Source organism: Triturus cristatus, chromosome 1_2, assembly GCF_964204655.1.
Source record: "Triturus cristatus chromosome 1_2, aTriCri1.1, whole genome shotgun sequence".
NCBI classification, from domain to species: Eukaryota; Metazoa; Chordata; class Amphibia; order Caudata; family Salamandridae; genus Triturus; species Triturus cristatus.
In genome coordinates this window covers 348,518,981-348,536,643 of record NC_140580.1, presented here as the reverse complement: position 1 = coordinate 348,536,643, position 17,663 = coordinate 348,518,981, and the positions used below count along the sequence as shown (strand labels likewise).

Here is a 17,663-nt window from a genome sequence, read left to right as displayed (position 1 = left end):
GTTACATATCAGTCTGGCAGCAGCGTTTTGAATTATCTGCAGACGCCGAGTAAGATAGACTGGAGCGCCCAGATAGAGACTGTTTGCGTAGTCTAGGGGGGATGTGATTAAGGCATGGACAACTGTGTGTCTACATTCCAGGGGAAGGAAGTGTAGGAATGTCCGCACAAGGGGAAGCTTCCCAAAGCATGAGGAGGTGACTTGCTTGATTTGGGTTTTGCAGAATTCGGTATTGAATCTAAAACCGAGATTCCTCGCCGAATTAACCGGCTTGAGAGGAGGATTCATCTCCCGTGGCCACCAAAGTGCAGGGAAGAGCGTGGACTTTTGGTTAAAAAAAAGTACCTCGGTTTTGTCCGAGTTGAGCTTGAGACAATTCATGGACATCCATGTCGAAATGTTACTCAGGAAGTTCCTAAAATTGAAAAGGCAGCTTCCGAGTGCTCCTCGAAGGAGAACACCAGTTGGGTGTCATCAGCGTAGGAGACCAACCTCACCCTGCATGATTCCACCAATGTCGCAAGAGGTGAAAGGTAGGCATTGAAGAGGAGGGGGCTCAAGGCTGAGCCCTGTGGAACCCCGCAGAGCAAGGGCTTCATGTCTGAGATGAAAGGATGGAGAAAGACTTGTTGAGACCGATTCCCAGAAAAGGCTGGATCCAAGACAGAACGGTGCCCTGAATACCCATATTGGAGAATAGGGTGGGCAACCGTATCAAAGGACGCAGACAAATCGAGTAGCACAAGCATAGCTGCTTTGTCCAGATCCATGCTCTCGCAAATACTCTCAGATACTTTAAGGAGAGCAGTCTCCGTGCTATAACCAGCTCTAAAGCCGGATTGGGAGTCATGGAAATGATTACTAGATTCCAGATGGGAGGAGAGTTGCTCATGGACTATTTGTTCGAGAATTTTTGCAGGTTTTGGGAGCAGGGAAATGGGTCTAAAATTTTTGAAAGCAGAAGGATCAGCATCCGTTTTTTTGAGGATCGGCAGGAGGTGAGCCTGTTTCCACACTGCTGGGAAAATCCCAGAGTGCAATGAGTAATTCCAGATCTGATTCAGTGAGGTACTGATACAGGGTGCCAGGAGTTTAAAAAACTGAGCCGCGCAAGGGTCAGCGGGTGAGCCTGATTTGCAAGTTAAAAGTTTTTTCAGTGAAGCCTCAAGAGGAAGAGGGTGGAAAGTGGTCATGGTAGAATTGCTGACCCGTGGAGCCGTAGGCTCTGGGGTGGACTGTGGGGGGGGGGGGGGGGGGGGGGAGGAGGTATATATAGTGTGGATTTTATCCTGAAAAAAGTCTGACAGTCTTGAGCACAGCGCAGAGGTAGGAAGCACAGTACTGGCAGTGGCGGAAGGCTTAGTGAACTCTTGAATAATTTTATAGAGACTTTTAGCTGAATTCCTCGCTAGTTGGATCTTATTGGAGAAAGAAACTCTCATAGAGGAGCGCTTGAGTTTCTGAACATTTTTCAAGGCTTTTTTATATGCCATCTTCGCCTTTATGGTCATGGGAAGCTCTCCAGGAGCGTTCCAATGTTTTGCAGTGGCTTTCTCAGCACGAAGCTCAGGGGAGAACCAGGGGGCTGAAGGTCTCTGCCTAGAGGAAAAGACGGGTCTGAGAGGGGCAACAATCTCTAGCGCTGAAGATAGCCAGCTGTTGAAGATTGCTGAATCTAAGTACGGGTTGCCTGACAGTTGAAGGGGAGAAGTAGCGAGTGCTGGTGTCATGCTATTCATTGTGACGTTGCACCACAGCCTTTTATTTTCTTGGATTTTATGGGGTCTGGTATGCCTGAATTCTGTGTTAGGCTAAAAGATACCAGATAGTGATCTGACCAGGTGATAGGTAAGATGTGCTCCACTATCACATTAGGATGGTTAGAAAAAATCAGGTATAACATGTGGCTGGCAGAATGCGTGTGGCAGATGGACGGAACACTCACCCCAGTCACAGATCTGGGATGAATCCATCATCGTTCTTTAGCTCATTTTGCCACTTTAGTTCAGACACAGCTATATGCAAATCAGTCTTAATCCTGTGCCTCATGGGAACAACCCAGCTAGAACTGCCAAGCCAGCTGCCAAGCTTACCTGAACCGGAAACAAGCATCCTGGGACCGGTTTCGTGATAACACCCCTCATCAGCCAGGCTAGCTTGAATCCAGTGGCAAAGTGAGCAAGGGACCCACATCTGGGCATACCCTGCGAACTTAGGGCGAACAAAGCAAACACAAGGAGGTGATGGACGGAGTGCTGAGACTTTTCAGACATTCACCCCTAGTCACAGATCTGGCTTGAATCCATCATCATCTTTAGCTCACTTTGCCACCTCAGTTCAGACCCAGATATATGCAAATCAGAGACAATGCTCTTCATATCAGGCCATGTTACCACGTGAGATGATGGCAAGTAAAGGCAGAGAACGTGTCAGAAATTGGGTTACTGGTTGACAGGTGCATAAGCCCTGGTCAAGCAGCACCCACAATCCTAGTCAGGGTAAAGCACATGCAATCCTCAAATTACCCTGTGCTCAATCCCCCTGGGAGCTTGTCACAGAGTATATATATACATTTCTTTATTTGGATGCAAAGCAACCATATAAGATACAATACATCATATAAAATAAGCACAAAATTCATCTAAAAAAAGAAAACATTACAATATTAAAAACAGTGCACATAAGTAAAACCCACATCACATAATCAATCCACTCTAGATAGTCTAGATTTATAAGGGGCCCGCAAGAAACTTAACACTGCACATGGAGTCAAAGGGCTAGGTAGCAGCTGTAAATGCAAAAGGGCCACTTTAGCGTGCCTTAACTTCAAACATTTGAGCAGGGGCCGGAGAAAAGGTTTTCTGGAGAGTGAAAAATATTTACACAATAGGATAAAATGTAATGTGTCCTGAGGAGATCGAAGATTACAGCCACAGGGACCTCGGTGATCTGGTGAGGGGAAAAACCCCACGGGTATGCTAAAATGTGGTGAAGCTGATTAAGTCTAAAATGCGTGATCAAAAATCTGTCGTGAGCACTAGTTAGGGCCAGGAGGTACGGTTCAATACCGGATATTGAATTTAACATTACATATGCCCTGACTGAAGATTTTCTGGGCTCCAGATTTTCACGGTTCGAGCTTAATAATTTGTGGTGTAAATCTTTTATAATGTTACCGTCCCCCTTATTTAAAGTGTCATGTGCAAAGAAAATATCTTGCATACCTATCGTCTGAAAGGACTCCCTTATCTGATGTATCTAAGGTATTTTATTACCATGCTCCAATTTCAAGCAGTCCGATACAATCATACGATTTAAGTGCTTGTACTCGGAGGTCCAAATCTTTATCCAGCACACTAGGGGTTTGGTTGCCACTAGGTCTGCCAGAAAACCCACTCCTAGCTCTTCATGTACAGTCCAAACAGGCGTACCCGGGGGGACTCGTAAGATCCGTTGCAGAAATGTATTTTCCGCCACCTGTAGCCTATGTGTGGGCACGTACCCCCAAATTTCACTCCCATATATTACTCTTGAGATGCCCTTGGATTTATAAAGTTTAAGGATCACCTAAAGGGCCCCTGACCCTAATCTATTCGCAAAACTAGTAATATCTCCCAAAGATTCATTCAGCTCATTCAGCTTCCCTTCTAAGAGGGCTTCCCACTTAAGTTTATCATCGAATAACACTCCCAGATAGGGGAAGGACGGTACCCTACCAAGAATATGGTTCCCGGCTTTAAAGCTTTTTGGCCGGATCCCCCGTGGCCCACCACCATTACATACGACTTGGTAAAGTTCACTGACAGATCCAGCCCATCCATGAATGCCACAAAACCGTCCATTAGGGCATGCAGACCCCGGCCCATGTGGGCCATGAGCACTGCATCGTCCGTGTAGAGTAGGCATGGCAAAACTCTCGTGCCTGCTCAAGGGGAGTCTGACTGAAGGCCCAGGAGTGCCGCCTCAAGGCCTTCCTGCTGTCTTTCTCAGCCCAAAGCTCAGATAAATGTCAATTAAATGAAAGTATATCCTTCAATTAACTATGCTTCGCTGATTTTGGAATTATGACAAAGAGGAAATCAAGCCTTCATTCTTGAACTCGAAGTTGACTTAAAAATAGCCCAAAAAGGGACGACAAAAGCATCTGCAAAGTCTACAAATGCACCCCAGCTAAATTCAAAAGAACAAGTTTGTTACATGGTACTTAGTGGAGTGCATAAAAAAACCTCACAATTATATGTATAGTGATGAAATAAATAAGGAAAACAAGCATTGGGAAAGCAAACAGATTAGGTTTTAATAGCTAAAGCATTTAGACACAGGCACGCATACATGTGCACCAATTACTAGTGCCACGTCTCTATGGAGCCTTCCTCTGTTTATATCTTCTGTGCTCTAGTTTTATTCCAATTGGTGAAGCACTGCACGCTTAGTGTATAATAAACAGGACCGACATTGGTTTCATAGATAGGAGAAGGAAGTACAATGAATCAGCACAAATAGGCTGTGAGCATTTGTGCAGCCCTGCGTTTGCATGGATAAGACAGTTAAATACACATCTATTGCTTTTACCAATGTTTGTTGTAACGTGAATTAAGTCTCTAGATTTTACCATTTCTGTCTCTGCATTAGCATTGACAGGGTTTGCAAAAGTCTGAATTTTGTAAGGAATGAAGAAGTGGTCTGATGATTCCAGCTTGAGAGGGGCAGGGATGTTAAAGTGGTGTTTCTCTCTGAAAGTCAAGTCTATGGCAACACTTTTATTATTGGTAGTGAAACCGCAATGGTACCATAGACTGTTGTCAGAAGGAAATTAGACGAACGCTGTCTTGCCTTTTTTTTTTTATCCCAGTACAGGTAGATCTCGCCCAGAAAAAGCATGTTACAAGACGAGGTAGTGGATCTGTGCTAATAAAATAATGTGCATGGAGGAATGTTCCAAATAGTTGATGGTAGTTTTGGTTTCGCATCTTCGGGGGCATGTGTGTTGAGTGAATTACAACAGGGGACGACTGGGGTGGGGAGGCAGGGGGTTAGAAAAGCAGCCCCTGAGTAAAGTGTGCTTGTGAGAAAAGGATGGAATGTGTTGTTGCAGACTTAGTAACATCTCCTGCAGACGACCAACATTGTGTTTAATGCTAAGCAGATTATTTTGGAGAGTTGATAAGAGATTTGTTCTCTGTTCCTAAAATAAACTACTGTATTGAAGTATGAGGTGGGTAACCACACCTCTAATGTGGATCATATTCTTGGGTGGTTGTGTTCTATGGTAGTTGGTGTGCTGCTCATGTGATGTACCTGGACTGGTTTGGGAAGTTGGTTAACAAGGGGGGTCTGTAGCAAAAGATATTGGTGGCTACCGGCTGGGATATGGTTTTGGTCTATGACAGTATTTTGGTATGTTTCGGTAGGGTTACTTTTGCTTCGCGTTATGAACTAGACTACCATGATTTATGGTGACACTATGCTGTTTGATTTAAATCCCTTAGCAATGTGTGGGTGATAATGGGGGAGTGGAGAAGGATGAACAAATAGTGTTGTGGTCAATGGAGATGGTAGGAATTGTGTCATTGTTAACTTCTGCTGTCAGGGTAGAAACTATTACAGGGGGTCAAACAATATGGAGGTTCATATAGAGGAACTGGCATTCTCATTTTCCTACTGGGTGTTATGTAGCATATTCAGTGGCTAATTTGAGCTGGTGGTTTCCGAAGCTCGGCACCAACACTTAATTGTCTACACCAGCACTTATGACAGTCTGCCATATCAATCAATCAATCAAAAAGGATTTATAAAGCATGGCTTATCTCCCAGTAGAGTATCCAGGCACTGGTGGCACTGTGTCTAATTTAAAGATGAGCACAACAACAGTTGCCTTTTAATTCAATATGCATTACAACTGACAAATACCTGCCACCCAAGCCATTCTTATAGGTTTTGCAGCCTGGAATAAACTGAATTGTCACATTTGTACCAGTATGATGGGTAGTAGTTGTGTTGGTTCTGTCATTGACAGCGGTGGCAGGGGCAAAGGGCTGAGCAATTTGCAGTGGCCTCCTAACAAGGGCCCTGGCACTTATTTCTCTTTACAAATTAAGCACTAAACATATCTGGTATCTTGAGGCTCAGACTGATTCAAGCATTTCACCCATCGCCTTTTGGTATACTTCAGTACAAAGTCCTCGGTGCGACGGGTATGCCCAGATGATCATTGGGCCACTGGAACCAAGCTACACCCATCTGAAGAGCCCCCAATAAGGGCGAAACTGCTCTTGGGTTGCTGGTGTTCCAGTTCAGGGAGTACCTTGCCTGGACTGTTCCTACTGGAGAATGGTTATGGCTGATTTGTACATGGCTAGGTCAAAACTGAGGTGGCAAAATATTGGTGGACTGGGAAGCGGCCTTGAGTAATTACCTGCAGCTGATTATTTCAAGCATGATGGGGATAGCTCACTTGTCAGCCTCTGTGTAAGCCAAGTAACCTGGGTACTTTCTAAGAAAGAGTGTATGAACTTTTTGGACAATCATTCTTAAAAAGTACACAGGATACCGGCCTACCAAGAGAGAGGACAGAGGCAGTATTAGAAAACACATCCAAACCCTTGTCAATTTAAGAATCATAGTGGTAGTAAGAAAGTAAGCATTGATGCCCTTGAACCTGGCGTTCATAGTAGATTTGTTACACTGGGTCACTATCAAGTCCTGTATGAATCAAGTGGTTTTCTTAGCCTTCAACATTTCTCTAAGTGTTTTACGTTTTTTTTTTCTTAGAGACAGCATATACAAGACTTTTGCTCTTTGTAGATGTATCTACCAGTAACAAGGGGTTGCAATTCCCCTCAAGTGTGTGAGTGTCTCAAGATCATATGATGGTCTAAATACTCAATGGAGGCTGACTTGAAACACTGTTATTCGTAAACTGGGGCCATGTGGTTGATTGTGTTTCATTACTGTCTCTTTGAACATTGGCACTGGGTGGATTGAATTCTATCACAACTCTTTTCCTTGCATAACGCATAGCTTGAGTGATTTCTAGCAGAGAGAACAGCTTAAATAGAATCAGTATACAGCTACACTTGAGAAATCTCAGTAAGGGTTTGCACCCTTGGTAGTGTTTAACTGGTCAGGTAGCAATTTATGTATAGCATCAATTGATGTCACTGATCCTACAAGCACCTGAGCCTCTAACTGACCAGATAGCCAATTCAGGTCGCTGACTGTGGCATCAAATGTTTGACCTGTAGTTACCATTAGTGATAGAATCTGTGGGACTGGTGGGGTATTTGATTAGTTTATTTGGCAACGGAAAGCTAAAGGGCATCTGATAGGGTTAAAGCTTTCACTTCCTAGATTTGAAAAAGTGATTATAATCCTCAAAGTTGTCTAAACTGGGCCAGAGGAAGAGTTCCTACACCTCCATTTTACAAAAAAAAATAGTCAGCAGTATGCCAACTGTTGGGACAGTGAAAAGTTAGAACATGAGTATGATTATCAAGAAGGTGAAGTGCACGGGTTTGAGTCTCAGTCGAAGTCAAAGGGTCCTATCCTCGAGATCCATAAAAGTGGTAGCAACTTCACAACCTTAGTCTGTTATTACCAATGGGACTGTCTGTGGATTCAAGATTGGGACTGAAGGTAAAAGTGCTAGCTCTTTCTAGCTAGAGGAGGATCACGTAAAGAGATAGAGGAGGCTCAGGTATCGCAAGCAAACCTCTTTTTTTCGAATGAGAAAACTCATTGAAACCCTTAAATTAATCAACAATAACACTTTTCACTGCCCAGGATAGCAGGCAACATTGTTTCGAATCCTGCAAGAGTGTGGTGGAGCGTTAACCTTCTGAAACTGCACCAGTTAACATTTGTATGTTGTAATCAGCATCTTTAAAATGTAAGTGGTTTAGAACTTCAGAAATTTAACAACAAAGGTCACTAAAACAATACCTCTTTCTGTCTTCTGTGTCACAACCTAATGATCAACATGGAACACGGTGGATTAGGGTTGGCCAGGGCTTCGGCATTCAAATGCAGGCACGTGCACTCCATACTGCAGTGCACACTGAGAACCTGTGACTTAGTCATTTTTGACTTGTCACCCCCGCCCAACCAACATTGACCTTTCTCCAAGGAGCAAACACCATGATGCCCCACTCCCAATGTCTCGACCCACTGAAAGAGATGGGATATGATACACACTTGTATTTCTTTGTGCAAATTTATCTGGTGTCATTAAAGACCTGGATCCAGTATACCAGGCCCTCCGCTCTATGGGTCAGTTTGTCAGTGTTCAACAGTGTTGGCAATACAAATCACTTCCTGCTCACACCATAGATGCTTGGAAAATGATGATATATAACATAAAATATACAAACAAGGCTTCCCCCGTTTGGAATTGGCAACTCTTTCTCTTAAAATGTTCCCATGCTGAAACACTCCAAGCAAACACTCAAAAGCTACGTCTTCTCCTCATACCTGCCTTCAGCAAATTGTCTCAAGTCCTGTATGTGCCTTTCACTTTTTCTCTCTGCCTCTTCATTTACACCCTCACCTCACTAAATAAGTTTATTTATTTATATATGTGTAAACTCCGATATGTAAATGTTCGTGTGTGCTATCTGTAACCAAAATGCACATATTCTTACGTCCAGTTGTTTGTAAAGCCATTCCTTCTCCGTTAGCAGGCTTGTGTGATATCTAGGGATAGAGGTATGTAGGTTTTCACACTGGGAGACTGTAGGACCTATGGCAATATCTTAAACGATATTTATTGGTAGAGCTGTATTTCACGAAGGCGGATCAATATGGGTGAAGTCCAACCTGCACTTACTTTTAAGAGCATGGCGTCATAATTCAGCGAGGTCTGGTTGTATTGAGGGTGCAGTGCAACATTTATCACAGAAAACTTTTGCGAGGTAGGTCCCGGAAAAGTGAGGTTGTTTAATCCCAGTATAATCGTCAGTTTGTCGATTCTGGAACAAAAGAACGAGACATTAATTTTAAGTCGATTTACATTTTTATCGAAAGACAGGACTAATGTTTGGAAACATACGGGTAGAAGCAGTGCGCAGCTGTGAGGACCCATTGTAGGCTTATGAGGGTCCCTCCGCAGAAGTGTCCAGATGGGCCCTGTATTGATGCCATGTATGGTACGGAATTCTTTGCGACCACATACCCTCCAATAATTCTGTCTTCGACATCGTCTCCTGGAGAGGGAATATAATGGAACAATGACTAATGATGGAAAAACAATCAGCCCTTGTCTAGGTTAAACAGATAACAATGGCGCCCTATTTGATGTCACACATCGCTTTTTAAGGTTTGATCTGTACGGCGTTTACCCCACCCATGCAGAACGTATTGTATTTTAAACATTACTTTTTTTTTTTCCTATTTTTCTTTTTCTTTTTTGATTTACAATGAAACAAAACATGACAAGCATGCTATACACAGCACAGTGAAGTAAAGAAAGGAACAAAAGATGAGAGAGAATGCAAAACACATCATCAGCCATCAAACCAATCCTTGAAAGGGGCCCAGATTCTAGCCTCAAACTCCCGCCTTTTCCTCCCCCTTAACAGAAAAACAGAGGACTCCAGGTTATATAACGCTAACATCCTAGCTCTCCAATTAAAGAAAGTTGGAGCTTCCGGGCTAATCCACTGTGATGTAATACATAGTCGAATCATTGCCATTGCTAGAAAAAGAAAAGCAGCCGTATAACAAGAGCCCCCAATAGACCCATTACCATCACAACCCATTATCACTAGTTCAGGGGAAATTTTAAACTGAATCTTTAACATCACATTAATAAATTGCTCGAACTCATACATAAATACCCCCAGCTTAGGACACACATAAAACATATGCACTGCATCAGCAGCCTGAAATCCACATCTAGCGCATCTATCGCCCTTCTGTCCCCCCCATTTTGCAATCTTAGCAGGTGTATAATATAAGTCGAACATCGCCATATAACATTGGGTCTGTAAACTGCCTGAAACTGAAATCCGACTTGCTAACTGTAGCGTGACCCTAGTATCGACCCCTGTCCTACCAAATTTCCCATCCCACTTCAGATTCTGTAAGTCCAGATCGTCCGGTAAACAGGATAGAAGATACTGATAGATCAAGCCTATTCTCACTTTCTTATGAGCCATTTCTATTATAGTTATATTCCCAAATTTACTAATCATCTCATTCCGAGGTTTTCCCAGAAAACTTCTAATCTGAAGATATTTAAAAAAATCATGGGTATGTAAATTGTACTTCTCCTTAAGAAAAGAAAAAGTAAATATTTCCCCTCCCGAGCACAGATCCCCAATAACCTGCAATCCATGTAACTGCCATCTTAGAATGACTTGATCCTGGAAAATTGATGGTAGCATTCCAGCCGGGGAAAAGGGCGTATGTGAGTTAATATTTGCGATTGCACACCTGCGACGAATCTTCCGCCAAATCGAGAATGCCGCGTAAATCACTTTGAATCTTGTCTTTTTAAAATAACTAGGTTCTAGTATCTTTACTAGAATACCCTTAGCGGCATCCCCCAGACCTATTTCATAAATAGTGGGCCTATTTGCTAAAGGAACATCTGCCCTACCCCCTACAAGAAGGATTCCAAAATGTTGCAGCATAGCTGACCAGTAATACATTAGCAGATTTGGGACCGCCCAACCCCCTCGGGCTCTTGGGAGGCACATCAATTTAGCTGCTCTCCGTGCTCGACGATACCCCCAGAGAAATCTCGAAGCGGCCCTCTCGGCGCTATTCAAAGACATTAAAGAAAATTCTAACGGAATAGTTCTGAACAAATATAGAAGTTTCGGCAAGACTACCATTTTGAGAATATTGCAGCGACCATATAAGGAAAGATGCAGGTGATCCAATCTTCCGAGCTTCATATTGATAGATTTGACCACTGGGAGCAGATTAATATCAGGGATATCTGATACAGAAGCAGAGATTTTAACCCCCAAATAAGTTGCTGCCATAGTGGTAGGGATGTCTGAAGGGCACATAAAAGCTGAGTGGAGAATCTGCGTCTTATCGACATTAAGCTTATAACCTGACAATAAGCCAAATTGATGTGCCAGATTTATTATAGTTGTAAAAGCCATAGAGGCATCCCTTGTTAAACATTACTTAATGGAGCTTTGGTTCACCCATTAGCTTCTTTTGCTCTTGCGCCTGCAGTCATTGAGCTGACACATTGTCAATTTCTTCTTGGATCAGCAAGAGTATTTCAGTCTCACCATTCTTAGGTCGAGCCTGAGCAAGCGCGCAAACGCTGCTCTGGCGATCTGTTGTAGGTAGAGTATGGAGGAGAAGCCCCGTCCATATTTTTTATTGGCTTGTGTATTTGTCCTTCGTAAATGCTGCCGTTTGATTCCTTAATAGGCTTGTTAGTCCCTCCTTAAAACAGCCATTGTCGTCATTTGTATCCTCCCATGGCTATTGGCCCCTTTACTTGGTTGTTACACAGTGTGTGTACTTTTTCTTTTATTGAGCCTGGACAATGGCGGCCACTTGTTTGCAATGCCATAGGTTTCACATTTAAATGTGAGACCTTTGGCATTGCAAATATTTTTTAACATGGCCCCTGCTTAACTCGCAGCCACGCACATACCGGGTGCTGCACTTTTTTCACCGTTGCTGCACGACCTAAAAAGGCTCAAATTGTTTTTTTAGCCACACCACTCAGCCCGTATCCATTACGTGCAACATCACAGTACCCGTTCTATTTTTAAGGACCTTAGACCTGAGGTAAAACGCAACCTATTTTCAATTTCTTTCCAAAATTCGTTGGGGGAGAAATCCAACAGTCCCCATTCCAATAGTCAGGCTAGCTTGCTCAATGCAGCATGAGGGCTGGTCTGGCAAAATGTGCCTACTTTCTTTTGTTTCCCAGTCCGCGTTTTCATGTAATCTTGCACTCCTGGCATAGGATACAGTGCCTTGTAATTTACTCGATTTACACAAATTATTTGGCGGCGAGCACTGTGCAGCGACAGTAACCATCGGCCCGAGTGGCTGAAGGTGGGAGAGTAGTTAGTCGGGGCATGCTGTTCCCAGAGCCAGGGGGTTCTGCCTGCCACAGCCTCTGCTGAGAGATGCCGCCCCCTCAGCCGCAAAGCGCAGCAACCGAAAGTGAAAGTGAGCAGAGGGAATTTCTGACCCTCACCTTCCGTCCGGTGGCTCCCTCATACAGCGGAGACGACAGCTCATCTGTGGAGAGCATTCTGCATGGAGCACAACACGGGGGGCACAAGCTGCAACAGAAAACAGAGCTCCAGCCAGCTCCGGGATTGGAAATAGTAGTACCACAGGTAGGACTAACAAACCAACGTGGTGGTAGCTAACTCGGGGTTGACGTCTGCACTGTGGAGCATTCTAGGTATGAAGAGAAGCATATACTATAGGGGAGACGCAACCTAGTGGACGGAGCCGCCGGCCTTGCATTGGGGAACGAGGTTCGAGCGCAGGCCTCCGCCATCCTCTGGCCGCAGTACTTGCACCCGTGCTAACGAGAAACTGTGTGATGTAACCTTGTTCGTGCTCATGTAAAGCACTCTGAATGTCCTTGGGCCAAATTTGTGCTATATAAAACTAGAAAAAATACTAAGATAAAGTAGGAGCGGTGATATAAGGCGTGCTGATGCAGGGTTGTGCTTCTGCACGCACCAACAGCAACCACACATTTGCTGTCTGAGATAAAAGTAAATTACCTGGGACAGTCTCCAACCTGCCGGGACTGTCCTGGCAAAAACGGGACCTTTGGCAGCTCTGCATTTGATTTGTTGGTATCACTAGTATCATTGCTGGTGCCAAGCGGCAGACATGGTTTAATGTGGATCATTTTGGGTTCACTTGAACCACCATCACCTATAATAGTCACCATTTTCAAATGATTGTTTCGCCCCTAATAAAGACCATGAATGGGGTACCAATAAATGCCGTAAAATGTCTCCTTTAATATTTGAGAACTTTCAAATCCTATCAGCGGCTGGCTGAGTCATGGCCACTGAAATTATGCAATTCTGTAACTACAGCTTTTTTTCCGAATATGTAAGGATTGGCCCCAAAAATAGTTTCTAGGTCAAATGGATCAAAAGTTACTAAAAGTACAGCGACCCCTGTTGCTGTGCCGGGTAAGACCCTATGCAAAGGTTGACTGGTCATCTTTCAGAAAGTTTCAGTTGCTGATTACTGTATTTGAATGTTAAATTCGTACTGAAAAAGGTAAACATTTCCTTAGTCAGTTAACATATAAAACAAGCATTTGCAATGCAATAGGTCTCTCCTTACTGAAAGTTTGAGCTATTGGCATTGTAAGTGCTAATGTTTGAAAGGTTTTTCTTTTTGTTAAAAAATATCCCAGCAGTAGCATGAGTAATAAAATAAAATTCACGAATCAAGAAATGGGTGCTGTTACTATGTGTCCCTGTGGAGTTGTAAATGGACCTCTATTAACCACATAGGTACTGCACTCTTAATAATGCTACTGCTGGGATATTTGTTAATACAAAAATAAATCAAACAAACATTATTATTTGCTAAGCCAATAGCTCAAATTTTCAGTAATACAAGGCCTATTGCATTGCAAATCTTTGTTCTATTGGCTGTTTGGATGTCTCCTCGCATTTGCATTGAAATGCACGAGGGACTAGTTTAAATCTGAAATCAGTAGGAGAGCTGCCTGCTAGCTGGAATGAACACTGGCAAAAGCATCGGAAAAATAAATGCTAGAGAAATTAAATCAATCCTTTTTTTTCTAGAACCCATTTTTCAGATGACGGTACCTGATCCCTAGTGCCACTGGGCAATCGAATATTGACAAAGAGTACAGATTTGGCATTTGTACTGATTGCACACATCTGATCCACACACTATACAAACGTATAGTTATCAAGCCACTTGTAGGTTAGGGTACATTTGGAAACAGCAGCATGGAGTGGTCACTGAAATACTTAAGCAATTAGGAAGCAGTGATGCTGTTTAGAGCAAATATGTCTTTTATGTAAGAGATACAGAGGAGGCTGATGCATATGGCTGTGTGTGGATTCAAGATTTCGACTGAAGGTGAAAGGGCTGCCTCTTTAAGAGGAGGATCACGTGGACAAAGAAGAGGCTCGTGTATAGCAAGCACACATATTTTTTTCGAATGAGAAACTCATTGAAGCTCTTTAACCCCTTCGCTGCGGGGGTAATTCCCGTCACGACTCCACCCACTCGTTAATTCACCCGCACAGGCGGGGAATCAATTGCGCGTGGGTGTACCGCGGCCGTTATGACGAGCCCTGCTCATCATGAGCACAGCTGCACTGTGACTCATGACGAGCTGGGCTCATCATAAGCATAGATGAGGTTAAATAATCAATCAATAATCACACTTTTTGCTGCCCAGGCAGGCAACAATATTTCCGAGTCATGCAAGAGTGTTGTGGAGTTAACCTTATTAAGCTGGCCAGTTTATATCTGTATGTTGTATTCAGCATCTTTAAAATGTACTTGGTTTGGAACTTTAGACATTTAAGCCCTTCCGTGCTTGCGTCGGCACTACCTCGCTAGTGCTACGCACGTTCGTTGACCGACGCAGCCCCACCCACTCATTAGAATTCCAGCACCGCGGCAGAATTTGCGCCGCGGTTAAGGAGTTATCAACAAAGAAGGTCAGTAAAACAATACCTCCTTCTGTCTTCTGTGTCATTAACTAAAAGGCCAACATAGCACACTGTGGAGCAGGGACGGCCAAGCCTTCGGCATTCTGTTAGACCTGGCATCTTGGCGTGAGTATCCCTTCCACTTTTTGCTGATGTGCCTCATTGTGTTTTGTTGGTGTTAGCTGCTCAGGGCACTGTGCCACTGCTAATCAGTGCCACAGTGCAAGTGCTCCCTTTTGAAAAGTGTATACATTGATTGGTGTCCATGTTTGGCTTATTTGGTTTACTATCAGCCCCTAGTAAAGTGCACCAGGAGTGCCAGGGCTTGTAAATGCAAATGCTGCTTGTGGGACTGCAGCACTGGTTGTGCCACCCACAGATGCGGCCTGGTAAAATGTGTCTAAGGTCTGCCACTGCAGAACCTGCATGCAGGCTGGTACTGTCGCGCTGACTGCGCAAGTGCACCCACTTGCCAGTCCCTAAACCTTCCCTTAACTACATATTAGTCACCCCTCTGATAGGCCCAAGGGCAGGGTGCATTGTAGGCATAAGGTAGGACATGCCCTGATGTGTGTGGCATGTCTTAATAGTGAATTACAGCCATTTTCGTTTTTCACTATTGAAGGCTACCTGCTCTCCATAGGCCAGAATGGGCTGCTGGAATTACTACACGCTGTAATCCCAGTGGACTCAGAGAGCATGGTAGAGAGTCAAGTTTAGTATGCCTGAACTCAGAATAATAAAATACTTCTTTTAGTAAAGTTTATTTTAATATCCTGTGTTTGTAAATACTACTTTTAGAAAGTTAGTATTTACTGACCTGGCCATTTCAGTCCGCCTCTGCTGTGTGTGTGTGTTCTGCCTAGTAACAGTAAGGAGCAGGGCTGGGGAATTCCAGGAGACAGGCTGGCTGCCAGGTGGTGGGTAGAGAGATTACACCAGGATGGGTGGGAGGAGTCCACCTTTGACTCTGAATAGACCTGTGCTCTGCCACCACAATGCCGGCCCCGCCCCCTGTGGAGCGGCTGATGTCTCTGCCCTGCTGCTGAAAGGAAAGAGCAGAGTCACCACAACAAAGTGCTCCAAAACTGGACTGAGCCAGGCCCAGGCCCCCTGGCGACAAAGAACAAAAGAAACTTGCTATAAAAGAAGGAGCCCTGCTCCTAAGAAATCAGATCCTGTTTGCACCAAGAAGAAACTCTGCCTGAAGAGAAGGACCTGGAAAAGCTGTATGGAGGAGTACTGTCTCTAAGCCTGAGAGACTGGCCTGCGGTGGGTGCCTTGCTGCTGGAAGGAGAGGTAGAAAAAGACTGGAAAAGACTTTGATTCAACTTGTGCTCTTAAACAATCTCCAAGGGCTTGCTGGTGAACTTGCCCCCTGAACTGCGCCCCAGGAACAGTGGGCGCTACCTTTCCCCAAGAAGAAGAGAAGCCGCTGGAGGCGATCCTGTAACGCTGACCCCAGAGGTCCTGTGTGCCCCTCATCTGAGCACCGCGACGTCTGCCACCGGGGCTACTGTAAGCACCGCAAAGGCCTGCCTGCCTGGCCCGAGCACCGCAAGCAACTGCCCCCCGAGCCGTAGCTCGCACCGCAAAGAAGACTGATCAGGCTCCAAGTGGCGAGCCTCTGCGACCCTGCGCCGCCGAGATCACCGCAAGGACCTGCGCACCGTTCATCCTCTGAGTAAAGCCGACAGCGCGACGCGCTGAAGAAATTGCCCCCGAGCTGCCCCTCCTGCTTCTGAACTTGGTCGTGTGTCTGGGACCATCCGGAAGCGCCCTACGAAGCATCGCCGCCCGCTGACCAGGAGGGACGACAACGCGACGTGGGATGCCCCTCTAAGGACCCCTGAGGCTGCTGCGACCATCTTTGCCCAAGAACAAAGGTACTGTGATCTGCGCGCTGGAGTACGACCCGTCCGTTGCTTTGGTCGGGCCGTACTGGCGCATTCGTCCCGCTACGCTGTGCCCGCGTAAAGCGTGAACTTTGGCAACCTTCGTAGCAGCTGTGCGAGGCGACCCGTGAAGGTACGGTCCGTACTCCATTTAAAGTATAGGACGGTGCTCACGCGAGAAGCGTGAGGTTTGGACAGAGGCGTACCGAACGTGTACGACACGTACCAATGAGGGTACGGTCCGTACGGTTCACGTCCTGAGTACGCGTGCTCACGCGAGAAGCGTGAGAAATGGCAAGACACGTTAAATACCTTGTACGAAGCGTACCGAAGGCGCTACGAAGCGCACAGACACATAAAGAAGCCTATTTTGAGTAGAAAAGTGCCATTTTAAGAACTGTGGACTGCCTAAAAGCATTGAAAGTAACTGGAACCTCATTTAAGTGAAGAACTGTATTTTAACAAGCCTGCGTAAAGAAATCTTATATATAAAGAACTTTATTTTGATATAAATACAGCCTTGTGTCTTTGTGTGGTGGGGTGGTTATTATTGTGTGGGACATCATGAACGCTTAACCTAATGCCCTCTGGAATTTAGCCTGACTGCTCGCGCCACGTTACCTAGAGGGTGAGCAGGGGTTATTTTGAAAGAGGTAATCCTACGCCCTGATTTAGATGAAAAGGGTCACTGCTTGTCGCAAGTGTATACCTGCGCCAACCAGAGACCCCGGATTCTAACATTGGTGGCAGCGGTGAGGATTTACGGATTTGCATTCTTGGTGTATGCGCAGTGATTACTAGCCATTGCGCAGTGAGGACAGTCCAGTAGCTTAAGCCACAGAACGTTTTAATTTTAATTTCGCTTGCCAAGTAAAGAAGATCCCTTGCGGTTGAAGCCATGCCGGGCTCAAACAGCACAGAGAATACAGCATCTGGAACCTCTGAGAGAGAGGAACCGGAATGGGATGAGTCGAAACTGGATAAATACACAAGAGACCCACTCAAGCATTTTTGCAGGAAGTTCAAGGTTCCACGCAAAGGATGCACAAACAAAGCACACTTCTACACGGCGCTGAAAGCCTGGATGGAATCAAGGGGTGCAGCTGAGGAT

The 17,663-nt window shown here is 44.9% G+C and overlaps 1 long non-coding RNA gene across 1 annotated transcript in view; it reads right to left on the bottom strand.

Moving 5' to 3' along the window:
- Window positions 1–8,823: 8,823 nt before the first annotated feature.
- Window positions 8,824–17,663, bottom strand: part of LOC146867307 (uncharacterized) — a 46,933-nt gene continuing 38,093 nt past the window's right edge. Inside the window, exons 3-4 of the long non-coding RNA XR_014966085.1 lie at window positions 9,047–9,200; window positions 8,824–8,966 (exon numbers count right to left, since the gene is read on the bottom strand). This is a non-coding gene — a long non-coding RNA (uncharacterized LOC146867307). The remainder of the gene's footprint in view (window positions 8,967–9,046; window positions 9,201–17,663) is intronic.